Source organism: Pararge aegeria, chromosome 25, assembly GCF_905163445.1.
Source record: "Pararge aegeria chromosome 25, ilParAegt1.1, whole genome shotgun sequence".
In the NCBI taxonomy this organism is placed as follows: domain Eukaryota; kingdom Metazoa; phylum Arthropoda; class Insecta; order Lepidoptera; family Nymphalidae; genus Pararge; species Pararge aegeria.
The window spans coordinates 8,303,891-8,317,113 of NC_053204.1; the positions used below are offsets into that span (position 1 = coordinate 8,303,891).

The window sequence follows — 13,223 nt, forward strand, 5'->3', positions numbered from 1 at the left end:
ACACATATTCTTGGAAGTGTTAGAAGTGATCCATGAGAAAAAGTATCCTATTACTTTTTATTCCGACATTAAGCTCGGTCCCTTTGGATAGGGGATAAAAGTGTTTGACGATTTTACACCATAAACCCGACAAATTATAACCGATTTAAATAATTATTTTTGTACTATAAAGGTTTAATATGTGTTCAATTTTGCCCAAACTGTGGTTGGAGATAGAGGACAGAACTCCTCAGCGGACAGCAGCAAACCCCTCATTTAAGGCTTATACTGAATACTTTCTACTATTTTTTTTTAGAACTACAACTAAATTGAATGCCACATCAAAAAACAAAATCAATCGTAGACGAAGTCGCGGGCAACAGCTAGTCAAATATATTTTTACGAAAACTATTTATTAAATACATAATATTTATTAACGTATTTGTAAAAAAACCTATTCAATTTAATAAAATATCTGGCCAATATAAATTTATAATTATCAAAAGTTTAATTATTTACCCAATTTATAAAATTACTGTATTCTTTATTGGAAGTGTTGCTCTTTTTAGTTCGTTTTCACTGTCCATCTATGAGGCAGGCCATCTTCTTGGTCCGACAATTATTTATAAAAAAAAATACAAATGTAGATATTATAGTACCTATGAAATAAACATTCCTTCTTTGAAATACCCTCTTTATCCAAGATGTGGTATTTAAATAAATCCAGATTTCTGTAATCTGTGGCCCTTATTAATAAGCTTGGCAACGTTGCAATCAACTGACTGCACATTTCAAACGTGTGGACGTAAAAACACTGCGTACCAATATCGACGCTATGCCACGTTTATTAAATAACTCGGCAGGTATTAAATCAAAGCTCTTTATAAATGAGGGCTGCGCCAAGAGATAACCTATAACGAAGCGTGCCGGTTGCCATCTTTCATGGCGTTGTTTCTGTGACGTGCTCTACTTTCCATGGTAATTTCTTGTTACGTCACCACCCTTAAGTTCGTGAAGTGAATAATTTGTTTCCAAGAAAAACCTAAGGACTTCGAGTTTCGACTACCGAATAGTCAATCAAAACAGATCAAATCTAATTGTGGGGGGCTTCTGCCTGCAGTTTTCTTCTGAGACTAGGGTTAGCGTCCAGTGGCGTGCTCGTCGTATATGTACAAATGCACTGCCTACCTTAAAAATTTCATACAACTTGTATGGAAGGCGAATTTTCCTATTTTATTCGATCTTCTTGCTTTATGCCTAAGAACCCTTTATGCACACCACTGTTAGCGCCCACGTCTGCCTCTCTGTCTCGCCATGCAGCCTCCTTCAAAGCGATGACCGTCTCGCAGAAGCTATCGCCGAGTTAACTAACATATGATGTGATATGAAAATTAAGCTTAATTTGCTATACCCCTACTGCGTGAAAAGCAGGAGAATCTGTATGGTGTAATTTATAATGTCTTCAAACCTTATACTCCACACCAAACAGATCTTCGGCAATGTACCCTCTACGCACGTTACGCTCCGAAACCGGAGCACCCTCAAGAGATGTTGACTTTACAATGAATAATTGTGTAATATTATGATTGAGATGATGCAAGTCAGTGTTCAGGCGATAACAGACCGCGGTTTAAAGTTTACAAAAATAAACGTAGCAGCTGTAAAATAGCTGCTGATAGTAAATGTGTAAATGAAATAGATTTCAGTATTGATAAAGTCAAAGTCAAATATTTCTTTATTCAAATAGGCACATATATTGCACTTTTGATGCGTACATTACATGTAAAATATGACATATAAGTGAGTTGAAGGCGATAAATAAATTCGTCAACTTGAAACTAAAGCTACGAGGGTTCCAAACGCGCCCTGGTCTAAGAAAAATATTATTTGTTTGTTATAGTTTATCAATTTTATTTTGATAGTGCTTATCTAAAATCAGTAAACGTTCTTTATCTAGACATGTTCTTAACTTGTAATATATCTATGCGACTAGATTCACTTATTAGGTGATGGATGTATTGATAAATCGTTTCTAGGTTAGTATTTCAATATACTTAGGTTACTCACTTACAGCATTATATGTTTCGTGTATACAGATATACGATCTTTTTATGTTGAAATGGACGTTTTTATGTTTTAATACAAATATAGCTTGCGAAACCAACTGACTTCGCCAGCTTGCAACTTCTGATAAATATTTCCCATACAAAACTAAACACGACCCACCGCCGCGGTTTTTATTTAAAATCGAACGGTTCTACCGTGATTCTCTCTGGCACAAACAACAACAACAAACAAACAAATAAGTCAAAATGAAAGATCAAAACATTTAACAAATTACTCTTTCCTAATACACACAACTTTTAACTTCAAATGATGACAAAACTAATGGAAATTCCTGTCCATGTAAACGAATTTCGCAGCTCTTCAAACTTTTAACCATTTATTTGTGTGTACATACATTCAAGTTTTTTTTTTCGGAATTACTAATTATTCGGATATACTAATACTAATTAACTTTTACTTTATCTGCAACTCATATAAAACTATCAAAATCCTATTCATATTATAAATGTGAAAGTGTGGATGTTTGTTACTCAATCACGCAACAAGGCCTACTTAACATGCATTGACATTGAAAAGAACATAGGCTTTCTTTTATCCCGATTCCTTAAGGAGTTCCCGAGGGAAAATTGAAAATTGTTTACGAGCTAAGCCGCGGACAGACAGCTCTGTAATTTGGTATGCATGTCACCTATGCTATGGGAAAAGACATATACCCATCTCTCAAATAGTTCTCATGGTAGGATCAACGAGCGAAGCTTTAGACCCAATTCTGAAATCCACGCAGACGAAGACGCGGGCAGAAGCTAGTAAAGAATAAATATAGAAGAGTATTGAACTAATGCTGTACTTGAAAAATACTAGCTGACCCGTGCAACTTCGTCTGCACCAAATCGGTTATTACCGTAAAAAACACGAATAAAATGACATTTTGTAAAAATTTATCCCAGATCTATCGCCCCCGAAACAACCTGTATACTAAATTTCATGAAAATCGTTGGAGCCGATTCCGAGATTCCATTTATATATACAAGAATTGCTCGTTTAAAGATATAAGATACAGGAACATGACAGCTGAAAAATGTACATACGTGTAGTAGTAGAACTTTTTGAGACGGAGCTCTTCAGTACTACCGTAAAAGAAAACAATATTGTTGGAATGCTGTGTTCCGGTCTGAAGGGCGTGGTTGCCGGTGTCATTACAGTCGCATGAGGCTTGACACCTACTCCTAATAGGTTTTGACGCAACATCGTTCATCGCGAGATCTGTGTACTCGTACTAATGAGTTGAAAAAAATCTTGTCTCCATTCGCAGCACCAGATACGTGCTCACCGAGGCACGGGGGAGGACAACGCCGATTTTCTAACACGTTCTGTGTACATGCCCGGTACTTATCACAAAAACCCAATAATACCTGACAATTTTGGACTCTGGATCTGACCTCAGACCTGGTGTTGAACATGGCAACCACTGAGTAAACGAGGCATTTCTCTTTTATATAAATATAATAAATATTATACACCTGTTTTGTGTGTAAAACTCCACTACATATTACATACACTCATTCATAGTACTGGTACCGCCATCTTGCGGTGAATAGCGAAACTATAAAACATTCCAAGTTCTTCATGTTATTTGTAATAGCTTATTTATTGTAACTTAAACAATGGTATTTTTTACATTTAAATATTTTGTTTAATGAAGCACGACTTTCGACAATATGTTTATTTTTCAATTACTTTGCCTTCTTGACCCTAGATGGCGCTGTAGGTCGTCAATGAGAACATAACCGCTTTAAGCATAGATATTTCGGAAGGACGTAGAAATTATTGTAATTATAATTATTAGTATATATTAAAAATTGTAAGATTTAAGAAGATTACATGGCGATCATCATGTTTATCATCACATACGCGATTTTTACTGACTGTGCCTGTAACAGCACAGCAATCAAGCCTTTCAGATCAGAATGCAGTGATGCTGCTTAGCGGAAGAAATAAGCACGACGGTAGTGCCTACTTCCTCGGACGAGCTCTGTCACAGAAAGCTTCTACAAAGAAATGAAGCGTTCAGCAGCTCTATTTTTGGACGGCCGATTGGCGCAGTGGGCTGCGACCTTGCTTTCTGAGTCCAAGGCCGTGGGTTCGATTCCCTCAACTGGAAAATGTTTGAGTGATGACCAAGAATGTATGTTTTCGGTGTCTGGGTGTTTATCGTTATATTATAAGTATTTTATGTATATTACCTATTCTTAAAAATATTCAACAAATAATCAGTCATCTTAGTACCTATAAGTTATAACACAAGGTACGCTTACTTTGGGGCTCGATGGAGATATGTGTCGTAGTATTTCTATATTTTCCCAAAAAAAAAAAAACGTTTAATGTAGTGTACACTTTACTACTAATCAACGCTTTTCATTTGATACCAATATAGAGGGAGTTGTGAAATAAAAAAATGAAATTCGCCAATTTGTGGTGGCGGCCATCTTGGATTCGAAATTTATCGCAGTGTATAGTATTCTAGTTGTCAAGCACTTTCATTTGATACCCAAATTGTGGGAGCTGCGAAAAATATGTACCTACCCAATTTGCCATTTTGGAGCGGCGGCCATGTTGGACAGATTTTCATCACTTTCGGCAGTTATGATTTCATAGCTAATAACACTTTCGACTGATTTGCCTTTCAAACAAAAAAAAACAAAACAAAATCGGTTCATCCGTTTCGGAAATATGATGCTACACACACACACACACACACACACACACACACACACACACACACACACGCACACACGCACACACACGCACGCACTTAATTTAATAAAACTGTCCCCGTATCAGGTTAGCCCGCTACCATAGTAGACTGCATCATCACGTACCACTAGGTTATATTGCAGTCAACTGTCAAGGGCTAACTTGTAGTCTAATAAAAGCTGATTCTTAAAGCATCGTGTTTGTCGATAGATACGTGGTTCTAGGGAAACTAAACTTATAGTAACTTTTTTATTGTCTTTTTTATTGTATCACTTCAACCTCTGTGAGCGATTTACTTCCACTGCTGGACATCGTTCATTACACTGGAAGGGGGGTAAATCGCGTGTGCCCTAAGGAAACAAATTTTGGCTAACTCCGGTTCACGAACCACACCATAAGTGGGGTTCACGGTTACAGTCCTTACATGGCACGTATTTCGCGTAGGAACAGGTCTCGAAATCTAGTTCTTGCAGCGTTTCCTGCCTACACCGCAGCGGGTCAACGACCTATCTTACGTGAACGAATACGAAGTATGAAACGAGTATGTAATCTTTTATTTGTCTCGTTGTTTTTTTTTTATGCAACACCGAAATAATTGAACAGTTTAGTCACCCAGCAGCAAGCCTTCTATGGACATGTGAAGGTTATCATTAAGGCCTACATTAGTAGCCTACAATACAAATAAAAAAAAAGAAGTCGCGTCAGTCTGTTTGTAGTGGCTGTACCACCGGATTGGAAGCCGGCAAGAAACTCAGCAGATCGCTCTATTTAAACATCATTTACAGTTTAATAATCTTCTATTTGTCTATCTTGTGAGAGATGAGAGCAGAGCTGGTTCAAAGCAGCGTAAAGAAATTCGTATTAGGACATTCAACGTGTTAGTAGATTCGATGAACATGCGTTCCTTGATCATTTGGGAGGTTTACAGGCTTTTAATTCGGTTATATAAAACAAACATCCTAATAAATAGCCCACGTATTGGAGATTTTTTCCATGTTATATCATCTGCATACCCTGTGCATACCCACTATGCACGCCACTGCCTATTGTGAGTCTTTTGTAAAAGACGTAAAATTATGTAGTCTGCTCACTGCTGGTAGTTTTTACAGACGCCCTCCAATGAGCGGTCGCGCACGCTTAGCGCCATAAAAATATGAACTTGATCCAGATAGACGCTTATTTAATTTGCACGTAAACCTCGTTACGCGGGCTGTCACGTTTTTAATGTACACGCAGAAATGTTTTAATGCTTAGATTTGATTTGTGGGGGTCGAAACTTTAGACCACGTGTTAATAAGCCATCTGCAAATATGGGTATTCAGTATTTTCTGATGAAGAATTTTAAGCCATCTGCAAATATGGGTATTGCATTTTCTTATGAAGAATTTTTAGTAACAGCCCGGAGTTAGGAAATGTCAACCGCTGTGCCACGGAGAGCACGTTAAGCCTTACGTCCCGGTTATTATCACTAACTTGTGATAATAGTCGTTAAAGCCCACAAAACCGCATTAGAGCAGCGTGGTGGGTCTATGCTCTTATGCCCTATCAGAGAAGAGGCCTGTACCTCAGCAGGGGGACGATTATAGGCTACGAATGGTTGTTTCAAGCTAAGAACTTAGTGGCTAGTTACAATCCTACTGACAAGGACGTGCCGTTAAGCGATTTAGTGTTCCGGTGCGATGTCGTGTACAAACCGATTAGGGGTATGACTACCATACTCCCTAACAGGTTAGCCCGCTATCATCTTAGACTAGCATTATCACATACCACCAGGTGAGATTGCATTCAAGGGCTAACTTGTCATGGAATAAAAAATATATATATCCCTTACCTGCACCAGGTAGGCTCAGAGATAAATACTAATGACCTAGTCCACTAGTGACTTATGCAAATAGGTTGGCCATCGCATAATTGCAGAGTCCATTGTGTATTTTATGTACACGGGCAAGCATTGTTAAGCAGTAATGTACCTTATTTTGAGACGCGTTAATTTAATTTTGAAATAATTCGTTGGTATCTTAAATTACCAACTTGAAATTTCCTACTTTTTCATATAGTTCTATCGGCGTTAAGTTTATTTAATAATGCAAGGTAGTTAAAAATAACATATATTTGTTCGCTGTGAATAACCCCACCAACCCGCACTGGGCCAGCGTGGTGGCCTACGGCCCTGAAGTGGGCCACTAATGGGTTGATATGATGATGATGATGAATAACTGCACAGATAATTTATAGTTTAAGTTATTTCAACCTTATATAGCAGCATTTAGCACCTTTACGAAAGAACGTTAACCTATCTACGCCTCAAACATATTTTGTATTGAAAAGAGTAACAACTAACATGGTTCGGACAGTAATATTATAAACATCTGCCAACTAAGTAGAAATGTATGGTACCATTTTGGGACCTCTACATCAATATTTGTATAACAGGTGACTGGACACCTGATACGTACGGAGTTCGGTTCGGATACGAGTGGTAACGTGAAATATCATTTATCTTATCTGCATAGAACTCCATTTGGAATGCTTCGAACTATCGCTGTTTTAGTACATTGTGGAATGTAACTCTTGGGTCTACAAGCGTGTTCGACTATCGACCGACACTTTGTTTCGTATTGGAATAATTTGTTTTTTTTTTTTTTCGATTCCTCTACAAGTTAACTCTTGGCTGCAATGTCACCTCGTGGTCAGTGATTTATGCAAGCTAGGATGTTATTAAACAATGCAATACACCTAATAGGTATCTACTCGGCATCGTACCGATAACCGCTACGCCAAATCGATCAGCGGCATGTCTTTGCGCTAGACGCGAAGGTAACAACCGGAGTCGAAGCCCCGTAGCCGTATGAAAATCTGAAATTATTAATCCCGAATCGACACAGAAAGGGATCGAACACGGGACCTTCCACTAGCTACGCTAGAGAGGTAGATAAAAAGTAGGTTCTGTCTATGTTTTCACCAATTGATCTCGAATAGTATTTTAGATAACTTATTTAAACTTAAGTGAAAATACGAGCGATAGCTGCTTCGATGAAATAACAACAACAATATTATATAATGGACCATGTCAGGTATCTATAACAAAGATGACACCAAAATTAAGTAACGAGGATAACTAGACAAAACGCTAACAAAAAGCGGTGTAAACATTGTCTTAAGTAATTTTCTGCTTATCTACCACGTCACGTGAAATGTCAGAAACGTTTTCTTTCTCACCCCTTCCCCCTCGAAGGCTGATAACCGGGTGAGCGTAGCGGCGCGGGCGCAGCCGTGAGCCGACCTCAGTCGCCTTCCAAACGTCGCGGGGAGTGGACGCATCGCTGTTCCGCTCATTTCAAATTTTTTTATATCCTTCTATAAACCCCCGTGTTGTGATGTTATGTGTATAGAGTTTAAGCGATTTTAGTGAACATGTGCAACGGATGACAGTTTGGATGTGAACGTAAAAGTTTTTTTTTTACCTGTGCACCGCGTCGGTATATACACTAGTCTGTACCGTTGCGTCGCGCTCGGCTGATTCAGTTAATAACTTGTGGATCTACAGTCACTGGTGTAATAGTGGTTTTGCTAAGATTTAGTGCCGTGGAAAGGTCACTTACCTTGATCGGTTGAGGTATCCAAGGATTTTTTCATGTCGCTTCTATTGTTCAAGGTTCTTTTTCATTACATTTCGCAGGTATACTTGATCACATTGCTAGACGGTTCGTCGTTTGCACCCTTTGTTGTATGCTATGTGAAGCAGTTTATTTTGTACCGTATGATGTTCATAGGTTTTCTCATTACTGAGTTCGGCGTATTGACTCATATCCGAAGCGTCGTGTCGTGTATGTTTTCTTGGAAGCAACGCTTTATTGAAGGTCTCATTAAACGAAAACTGGTTTTTGAGTTGAGCATGTGTTTTTTGGTCGAGCCGTTTTATTAATATCAAACATTTACCTATTACGTACTGCACGTTTTTGCTATTACCGTCGTGATTGCTTCGACATGATCCGGGTGAAAAGGTTTCATGCATAAAACTATTTAACATTTCTGTTTACTGTCTGGAACTAGATCGTGTAACAAAGCGTTAAGATTAAGCTCAGAAGTATTCTCACTCGCACCTATTCGCAAAGCACTTTGCTTTAACGAAATAGATCTGACTTTCCCTCGCTCAGTAGCCTATAAATCGTCTATAGACATGCCAACTTTGAACTTAAACTTGGGTTGGCAGCTGGTTTTACCTGCTCATCTGTAGAACACTTTATGATAGTTCGATTGAAATATTGGGTTTTTCAAGTTGAAGGATAATCCAGCGGTTATTTGTTTTCGGCCTTAGGTAATTATTAAAGATATATAGCGATTAAATAATAAATACACAATTTTTTCTCTTTTTGTCATAAGTTGTATAACATTCGAAAGAAAAATATATAGCATTGCGCATATAAACACATCAACTATAAAAGGCTTACTGTTAAGGTGCATAAGTCTACTTCTAACCTAGCGCTAAACTTTGGTTTCAATTTCTACAATAATAGTATCTGTTCAGACCGATACTTTACTTCCCTCAGTAACCATGGTTTTATATATTATGTGGCCAAGCGACAATAGTTTTAAGAGTTTGAAGATTATTGGGTTGGTTAATCGAACCATTTATACCGAGTCGACGGGTAAGAAATTCTGAGCACCAAACTTTCATTGACTGCTATCGGAATTATATGCAAAAATGGTAATTGATCTTCTGCAATTAGCCACTAAAGCCTGACAACGAAGTGAAGACTGTAATACAATATAAATACAAATAATCAAAGTTTTGTTCCAGAAGAGAAAAATAATGTTGGAACATCTGTTGGAGGCTGTAAATGAAAGTCAGATTGAAATAATACCGCAATTGTATACCAATTTCAAGTAGCTCTGATGACTCACAACCGATCATCTTGCAAGGAATAATTGTGTGTTTTTTTCTTTCTTTTATTTTACGGTCGACAGATTATAATTTGTGATGCCGTGGAGGTTTTGTTTCGGCCAAGTGAAACGGGCAGCAATTGGACCTTGATTTCCGGCATTGCAACAGTGAAGTTGAATACAATACTTTATGCTGCTTATATGTAGTTGAGTTTATGTAGTTTTCGTTCAGATCAATTAAATTGAAGCCAGTTTTTAAAGGGTAGTCCAGTATTTAAATGTAAAATAGTCATGTTAATGCATACTCGTAACTTATATAAGTGATTTTTTTACATTGTAATTTAAACCGAGGAACCTTTTAAGAACCACCAAATAATAGATACATAATATAAGTAGTATTAATCGTTTTTTTTTGTTTTTCACACACTAACTTTGTTCTCTTATGATTATAAAACCTGCCTTTGTCCTTAACTCATTAGGGGTTATAGAAGTAAGAAAAGTTAGGACGATTTTTGTTAGGTTTGTTAATATTATGTACTTAGAGTGTAAATAGCAGCAAAGTCCACTTGTAATCTCAAGAGCAAAAGTAACTTTTAATAGTCAAGTTCAGATCAATATTATTGCAATCTAGGTTATTTATTGAATATATTTATTGAAGGTTTCTTTCATAAATATTTCACTGAGAAATAAATAGGACGTTTTGGCTGGATTGGCAAATAAATTTCGCCAAAGTTTTTCGTTATTTAGGTAATAATATATATGTATATATTTTAATGTGGTTTCAGGAAAGTGTCAAATTATACAACGTTTTAGCATTATCTAATTAATCAATTGAATCTTTTATGAATACTATAATATGCAAAACAAAATTTTGTTGCACCTTCGCATGAAATAACTAACGTACCGATACAATTTTCTCATTTGCCAAATAGACGCAAATACAAATATAACGTTCTAAAAGCCAGTATTATTTTATCATAAGTGGCATAAATAATGAAAGTTTCAAAAAAATCTGCATCAACTACGTAGTCACGAATGTCTGCGATGGAAACTCTGTGACCCAGTTCGGTATAGTGGGTTAAACACGCCGGCTTGACTAGAAAAGTGGGCAATAATAAAAGAGTAATTTCCGTCCGTTTGCGGACTCCGAATGGAAACTAGACGAACAGTGACAGGTTTTTATTATATCTACATAATTATCTTGACGTCTATATGTGCTGATTCTTGTATGCTTTTGGAATTTTAGTTTCTTATTATAAAATCAGTTTTGACTTTCTTTCGTATGCTTAAATCTAGATTTTCAACGAAAATAAACGTCAACTATTGAAGGAAATACAACTTTTCTCGTTGTATTGTGTATTTGTAAGCTTTTCCAATTATGTTTTTTAACTAATCCCGAAAGAGGAATACGAAATAAACAAGAAATCTAAATTAATCCAGCCATAGTAGTTCATCATGTTCTCTGTCTTTAAGGACTTCTTTAATAACTTAACTATACGATCTCAAGATTTTAATACTAACTTCTCAAGAAAATTTAGTAAAATTTGTAAGAGTCAAGAACAGACTAAAAATTAAAACAAGTAAAAATACTTGCCAACGAGAATATTTGTAGAAACAATTCTGCGATTTTATTCAATGAAGCATTTCATAGTTGGGAATGGCATTGAACATATTATTTATCTAAAGAATTCAACTGTAAAATAACCCGAGCTACGGATGAATATGAAACGATTGCATTTATGCATTGAATTCAATATTATTATTGTTTCCGACAATTGATCTATCCTTGCAGTACTGACGTGTTTAATACAATCCATACAAGGTTCAAAATAGATTTAAAACAAATTTTTCACAATTGTAATCTATTTCGCTGAAAGTAACCACTTGTGACCTTATCAACGTCGTTAAAGGATTTATCAATATCTTCACCGATAACGACTGATAGGGATAGCCTGATAATCAGCTGTGTTTCTCTATGATGTCATCCAACGTGAAATTAGTTTGCGGTTAAAACTGCGCTTTTGCCATTGTTATAGATATTCATTAGTTGAGGTCCAAGGGTAACTCCTTTGGACATCCCGAAAATGTTGGATTAGATGTTTTCCCCGAAAATGCTTTCATTTCCTTTGTATTACATGTTTCATTTGTTCAAACATGTAACACCTAAAAACCTTATCAACAAAAGTAAACCGCCGCACAATTTTATATATACATAAATACTTAGAAAATACATATAAACACCCAGACACTGAAAAACACTTAATGCTCATCACACAAACATTTTCCAGTTGCGGGAATCGAACCCACGGCCTTGGACTCAGAAAGCAGGGTCGCTGCCCACTGCGCCAGTCGGCCGTCATATATATGAAAATTCGAGATTTATAAGCAGCATAAATCATTTTGTAACATTTCTGGTTAACTGAAGAGCGACCATAATGCAGTATTGCTTTATTTCGCTCGGGTACACTTTGTGAAACATGTTCCTTGTATGATACTGATACTAGGCGATGGTTTGTGGGGTCGACTGCCATAAATTGTCACTAAAATAAAGCTGGACAAGAGTCCATCGTAAGGACTTCCACACTACACGCGCCGGTGCCACGGTGCGGCATGTGGACTGCAACTTGTTAGGTTTTGTCTGCCCATCTCGTTGGGGATCTGCGAACACTGCGTTTTCAAGTAAGGGGTCGTCACTACAGCACCTTGGGACCGCAACGTTCTACTGTCTCCCTCGATACGTGCTTCTCCCATCGCAATTTCATAAGACAGACCGACGCCAATGGCAAGTTCCATACTATGCAGCAAACAATCAACAAATAGTTAGTTAATCGAATGCAAACAAAAAGAGTAACAAAAAGCGACATTAAAATGCACTTATGCAGTGAATTTCATTAAAACAGGTTCAATCGATAACACAGCGGGGGGCAGAAATAGTGCTAGTTATCTGTGTTAAGGTCGGAACACAACCTTTGAGTACGAGGGCCGGGCAGATTGATGTCTTATGACTCTTTGGCTTTTAACCCCCGACGCGCAGGTACTTTTACTTTACTCAGTCAAGACAAGACATATTTACACATAATGACATAACATTGCCTCTCCTTAATTTTGAGAAAATTTACGACTCAATTTGCACAAACATCTACAATAAAATCCCAGGCTAAATTAATAAAATTCGATAACCTAAGTATATTTATAGAAAGTCATAAATATGCTATCGATAAATTGATGACTTTGTAAATGAAAAATATAACATAAGTCTCTGTGCTACTACCACCATCTATTTAATTACTGAAATTAAAAACGCACATAACTGCGAAAATGAGACGTGAAAAGGGAGGCCAAAGCCCTAACCGAATCGTAACCAAAAATATGTAGGTATAACAAAATAAATCGCAGTGGCTCGCACCTCAAAATTTGTATTGGTGTGCTGTGTGCATTTTAAGCAAGTTATAAATATCATTTGCTTTAATGGTGAAGGGAAACATCGCGAGGAAACCTCCATGCCTGTGAGTTCTCCAGAATGTCTGCTGGTGGACTAC

The 13,223-nt window shown here is 37.0% G+C and overlaps 1 protein-coding gene across 15 annotated transcripts in view; it reads left to right on the top strand.

Annotated features, from left to right (window-relative positions):
• LOC120634887 (serine/threonine-protein kinase MARK2-like) overlaps positions 1–13,223 on the top strand; it is a 245,923-nt gene that overhangs the window by 122,895 nt on the left and 109,805 nt on the right. For 4 of the 15 annotated variants that reach the window (XM_039905739.1, XM_039905744.1, XM_039905743.1 and 1 more), the window contains exon 1: positions 8,133–8,416. The exons of 3 other annotated variants lie outside the window; for them this stretch is intronic. The gene's annotated coding sequence lies outside the window, so the exon portion shown is untranslated. Of the gene's footprint in view, positions 1–8,132; positions 8,417–13,223 lie in introns of those variants that run through there. 8 more of the 15 variants (XM_039905747.1, XM_039905749.1, XM_039905748.1 and 5 more) reach the window with 4 other exon arrangements.